Source organism: Camelus ferus, chromosome 21, assembly GCF_009834535.1.
Source record: "Camelus ferus isolate YT-003-E chromosome 21, BCGSAC_Cfer_1.0, whole genome shotgun sequence".
Lineage (NCBI taxonomy): Eukaryota > Metazoa > Chordata > Mammalia > Artiodactyla > Camelidae > Camelus > Camelus ferus.
The window spans coordinates 21,348,690-21,354,689 of NC_045716.1; positions in this window are offsets into that span (position 1 = coordinate 21,348,690).

Genomic DNA, 6,000 nt, shown 5'->3' on the forward strand with positions numbered 1-6,000 from the left:
AAAGCAAGCAAACAAGAACCTAGAGAGTAAGAAGTGTTAGCAAGGATGTGGAGAAATTGGAACCCTCAGACATTGCTGGTGGGAATGTAAAATGGTGTAGCTGCTGTGGAAACAGTTTCGTGGTTCCTCAATATAGTAAGCAAAATTACTATATGATCAAGCAATTTCACTCTGAATGTATAGCCAAAAAGTTTAAAACAGGTGTTCAAACAAGAACTTGTACACAAATGTGAATAGCAGCACTATTCACAATAGGGAAAAAGTAGAAACCAACAGTGGTATATCCATATAATGAAACAGTACAAAGCGATTAAAGAAAGGAATGAAATATTGATATATACCACAACATGAATTAATTTGGTAACTATTATGCTAAGTGAAATAAGCCAGACACAGCAATCACATATTGTGTAATTCCATTTAGGTGAATATGCAGAATAGACAAATCTAAAGAGACAGAAACCAGATTAGTGGATTAGAGGTTGCCAGGGACCGAGAGGGAGGAAGAATGGAGAGTGACTACTTAATTAGTACAGTTTCCTTTTGGAGTGATGAAAGTGTTCTGGAGCTAGATGTGGCAATGATTGTATACCATTGTGAGTGACTAAATGTCACCAATAGTAAGTTTTATGTTATGTGTAGTTTACTCCAATCAAAGAATTTGATACTCCTAGGATAGATCCCTCCTGAACTCCAGAATTGTGTTGGCAACTGCCTCAGAATATCTATTGGATATTTCAAATTTAGTGTGATGGTTAGTTTTATGTCAGTCTGGCTAGGGCTACAGAACCTAGTCATTCAATCAAACACTAGTAGGTGTCGCTGTGAAGGTATTTTGTAGGTGTGGCTAACATCTACAATCAGCTGACTTTCAGTAAAAATTGCCTTGATAATGTCAGTGGGCCTCATCCAGTTAGTTGCAAGGCCTTTAGAGCAACACTGGTTTCTCTAGGAAGAAATTCTGTCTCAAGACTGCAGTATCAAAAAAAAAAAAAAAAAAAAGACTGCAGCATCAACTCCTGCCCCCAGAATTTCCAGACTGCCCATCTGCCCTACAGATTTTACACTTGCCAGTTTCTGCAATGGCATAACCAATTCCTTGGAATAATAGACATAGATATCTCCTAATGGTTGTTTCTCTTCTCTGCAGAACCCTGACTGACACTTAGCATACCAAAAATGAACTCCTGTTCTTCACCAAAATCTAGCCTACCTACTTTCTTCATCTCAATTCATTGGCAATTCCATTCTTCCACTTGTCCAGACCGAAAATTCTGGAGCCATCCTTAAATGTTCTCTTTTTCTTATATATCACATGCAATTCATCATCAAATGCTATCTAATTTATCTTAAAAGTATGTCCAGAGTTTAACCACTTCCCACCACCTCCACATCACCATTTAAAGTACCCTATCTATTTTATTCATTTATCTGTCTTCTACACTTAGAATGTAGGCTCTGTTACGGTGAGAATTACCTATTTTGTTCATTGATATACCTTCAGCATCTAACAGTTCCTGTCACACAGTAGGTGCTCAGTAAATATTTGTTGAATAAATGAATGGATGTCAGCATTAAGAGAGTGCTTACTGTATGCCAGACACACAGAAACACAATGAAGCAGCAGCACTGTATAAAAGGGGTTATACTCAGACACACACTACTATACATAAAATAGATAAACAACAAGGTCCTAGTGTATAGCACAGGGAACTATATTCAATTTCTTATAGTAAGCTATTATGGCAAAGAATTTGAAAATATATGTATATGTATGTATGTGTATATATAACTGAATCGCTTTGCTAAACACCTGAAACTAACATTGGAAATCAACTACACTTCAATAAAAAATAAAAACATTTTAAAAGGGGGCTTATACTGAGGTATATATAGGTCACTAATTCTGCATGGACGATTAGAGAAGAATCCACAGAAAGGATGCTGCTCTAGGTGGGAGACATAGCATGCCTAAAGGAAGCCATTAGTTCCTTTAGGCAGACTGTCTATTCACCTCTGTGTCGCCAAGGCCTGGAATAGTGCTAGGCACTCAATAAAGGTTTCTATGAAGTTGTATAGAGGGGCTCAGGATCTACAAGCAGTGCCCAGGTGTGGATGGGGGAGCTGGCAAGGCACACCATTCCAAGAGATTTTCACTTTATTTATTCTGAATTTAATGAAAAGCCACTAGTAGTTTTAGGCAGGTTTTTTGTTTTGTTGTGTGTTTTAGTAAGCTCTCCTTGACCCTTACCAGAGAGTGGAATGCAGGAGGGGAGTAAGAAAAGGTGGCAGAGACTGGTCAGGGGCCAGCTCTGGCTGTCATGGTACGTGGTCTGGGCCTGCTGGACTGGAGAGGCGCTGAGGAATTGCAGGGAGAGGGAGGAGGAAGAGGAGAAGAGACTGGTGGCCCACTAAATGTGGAGAGGAGAGAGAGGAGGTCTCAAGCTTCTCCACTGCAGTGTGGTTAACTAGCATGGGAAATATGGGAGGGGGAGCGGGGTTGGAGGAGCTGATAAATCAGATGGGGGCATGTTGCATTAGAGATGTTTGTGGTGTATCTGGGTGGTGGTAACCAGTGGCGGTAACCAGTAGCTAGAGGGGGAGGCAGGAAGCCTGAGCTAGGAACACTACCTAGGAACAGTACTTCCTCCCTACCTAACCCTGGGCTCTGATTGTTGCCAGTCCATCCCTACTGCTGGATTGTAAGCCTCGTGAGAATAGGAAGCAGATCTGATTCATGCTTCTCTCCAGCTGTCTAGACCTCATTCAGAAACACAGCAGGTACTGAATGCACATTTGCTGAATGAAGGAATGGGCATCCTTGCTTGAGAGGTGAGAGTGGAAGCGATAATCGTGGAAGATACTGTCCAAGGGGATTTTTCAGTGAAATAAGAGAAGAGAAGAGAAGTGCTTGAAGGACCCTGAGGAACAATGGCCAGAGAGGTAGGAAGGTAAGCAAGAGCATCAACCAGAGACCAAAGGGTTAAGTGTTACAGGAAGGAACTGTCCCCAATGTCAAAGTCTGCAGAGGTCAGGTAGGATGAGACCAACCAAGGTTTTGCTCTCACAAATGGTAAGCATTTCCCAAGTACTTCCTTTTGCTATGGCAGACTGCCTCATGCCGTAAGCAGTGGAGACAGGCTTGAGATACTTCCTGTCCCCAGAGTGTTGACAGTCCAGCAGGGATAACCACCTGTGCAATCCCGTTCTGTGTTTTACATTCTTATGGTTGGGTCTGGGTACCTCATGAGTGATGCAGACAAGTGAGTGCTGGGGAAACCCTAGGGAAGACTAATCAGCCAGGACTGGGGCAGCCTGGCAGTTGGCACAGAGGAGACTGCATCTAAACTGTACTTTAGAGGGAGATGAAGAAAGAATACATGCTAGTGATGTTGGCAGGAGGCAAAGAAGGGAAGGAGAGAAAGGGTGAGGTTCCAGGGGCCTCTCGGTCACCTGGATAAAGATGTCCAGCAGGCTTACCCTGTACTGGCTGGAGCACAGGAGAGAGCTTGGCTATGGAGCTGAATATTCGGCAGTGAGGGATCCATTACGCTTAAAGCAGGAAGAATTTCCTGTGCATCCTTTCCTCCTGAAAGGTATAGAAATTGAAGTGCAAACAGGAAAAACTGTCCGAGTCTATTAACAGCAGGTGAATGCCCCAAGAACCCCGTCCTGGCCTTGTGTCCTTTCCACCACCCCACGCTGCCCCACTGCCCTTGGTCTAGAGGTCATCAGGGAGCCACAAGAAAGGAAGTCTGGAAAGGGTGCTTGGAACAGTGAAAGCCAGGCCTCAGGGTAAAAGTGCATTGGGTAATGGGAGGAAGAGAAGGAGCCAGCAGAAGAGAAAGACATAACTAGAAAAGCCAAGTAACTCTGATAAAGGAGCCCCAGCAGACAGGATCCTAAAGAGGTATTTGCACATCCTGTTCATTGCAGCATTATTCGCAATACTCAAGAAGTGAAAACCATCTAAATGTCCATTTATCTGTTGATGAATGGAGGCCCTCTCTCTGGATTTTCTCAGCTTCTCTGATGAAGTGAGATGCCACGTTGTGAACTGCCCAATGGAGAGGACCACAGGACCACTGAGAGCAGCTTCTAGCTAACATCGGGGGAAGAGAAGGATGGAGGCCCTCAAACCAACAGTCTTCAAGGAACTGAATCCTGCCAGTGCCACTTTCCCCCAGTGTGGATACCAAGGCAAATACAAAAGAGGCCTAGCACCGAGGGACATGATCTGAACCCGAAGCAAGCAGTTAAAACACCCTAGCATTGAGGGACAGATATTTTGATCATCAATACTTGCTATGGAAATATTTGCAATCAAGAGGGGAAATGATGGGAAAATCTGCACTCATTGAGGAACTAAGGCCCCCACCCAAGTGAAGGATAACAATTTCAGGCTGAGCTCAAGATTCCTGGAACACTGCCCTGTTACATCATCACCAACCAATCAGAAGGAAGTCACACACCCTGCTGCCCTCACACCAAGTTTTGTCTAGGAAAACTTCCCCTCAAACCATCAGGGAGTTCAGGTTTTTCGAGCACGAGCTGCCTGTCTTACTTGCCTGGCCCTGCAAGAAACTTTTCTCTGCTCCAAAAAACAAACAAACAGATGAATGGATAAAGAAATTGTGGTCTATACACACAATGGAATATTAATCAGCCTTAAAAAAGGAAGGAAATCCTGTCATACGCAACAACATGGATGAACCTTGAGGACAGTATGGTGAGTAAAATAAGCCAGTCAGCAGAGGCCAAACACTGTATGATTGCATTTACAGTAAGTACCTAAAGTAGTCAGCCTCATAGACAGCAGAATGGTGGTTATCAGGGGTTGGGAGGAGGGGGAGAGGGGAGTTGTTGTTCAATTTGTACTGAGTTTCAGTTTTGCAAGATGAAGAAGTTCTAGAGATCATTACACAATGTGAATATAGTTAACACTACTGAACTATATGCTTAAACACGGTTAAGGGGGTAAATTTTATGTTACTGTGTGCTTTTTACCACAATTAAAATTTAGAAAAAAATTTTTAAAGAAAAAGCCATCGTAGAAGAGAGTTGTGAGAAGAACAAGGTGGCCAAGGTGTGAAGACTGCATAGAGGTCAAGGTCGGTTAGTGCTTATGGGAAATTATGAGAGTCATTTGAGCACAGAGGTGGGGAAAAAAGCAAGACCACAGGGGATTAAAGAGGGTGAGGGTGACATTGGGCACGGAGTTGGCGAGGCAGCCAGAACAGACTCTACCTGGTGTTCAGTAGTAACGGGAAAGGGCGAGCCAGTGAGGGTGGAGGGCATAGATTGAAATGGTGGAGTTGTGGGAAGGATTATTGCTTTGTGTTTTCCCGGTACAGACAACACCTAGCACACCCGTGGGTGGGAGAGGAGATTAAAGATGAGAGAGTAATAAAGTGAGGAGGGCGATGCTGGTGGTGGAGGTGGCGGGAGGTTGGCACAGAGGAAGGGCAGATGCCCTGGTTAGTCTTGGTTGGAGGAGGGACACGTGCCTTCGTGACAGGAGGGAGAGAGGGAAGGTGATAAGGGGGTGTGGACAGAGTGTTTGTCAGATATCGGGAAGGATGTGGCCAGGATGGGGGTGGCTGCATGGTCTTTCTATAAATTCAATCCACCAGGAGTTGAAACCAACTGCTGCAGGGGGAAAGGGGGGCTGAGCTGGAGTCACGAGAAGTGTGGGAGAGCTGGGGACAGCCACTGTGGGGCTGTGGCACGGAGTCCATGATGGATGAGGTGTTGCCTGGCCAGCAGACACACAAACGTGTGTTGGCCCCAAAAGCAAAGTTGGAAGCACTCTCTAGCAGTGCCTGGAGTGGAAGAAAGGACTGTGGGGCTGGTTGGGGGCTGGGAGGGAGCTGGCAGGGCAAAAGGGGTGGTTTGGAATTTGAGAGAACAATCACCCCACAAACCTTGGACTGCCAGCTCCCCTTCCATCCCACACTCCTCAGCTGGAGCACTCTGCTCCGGCAAAAACAGCACCAGTTC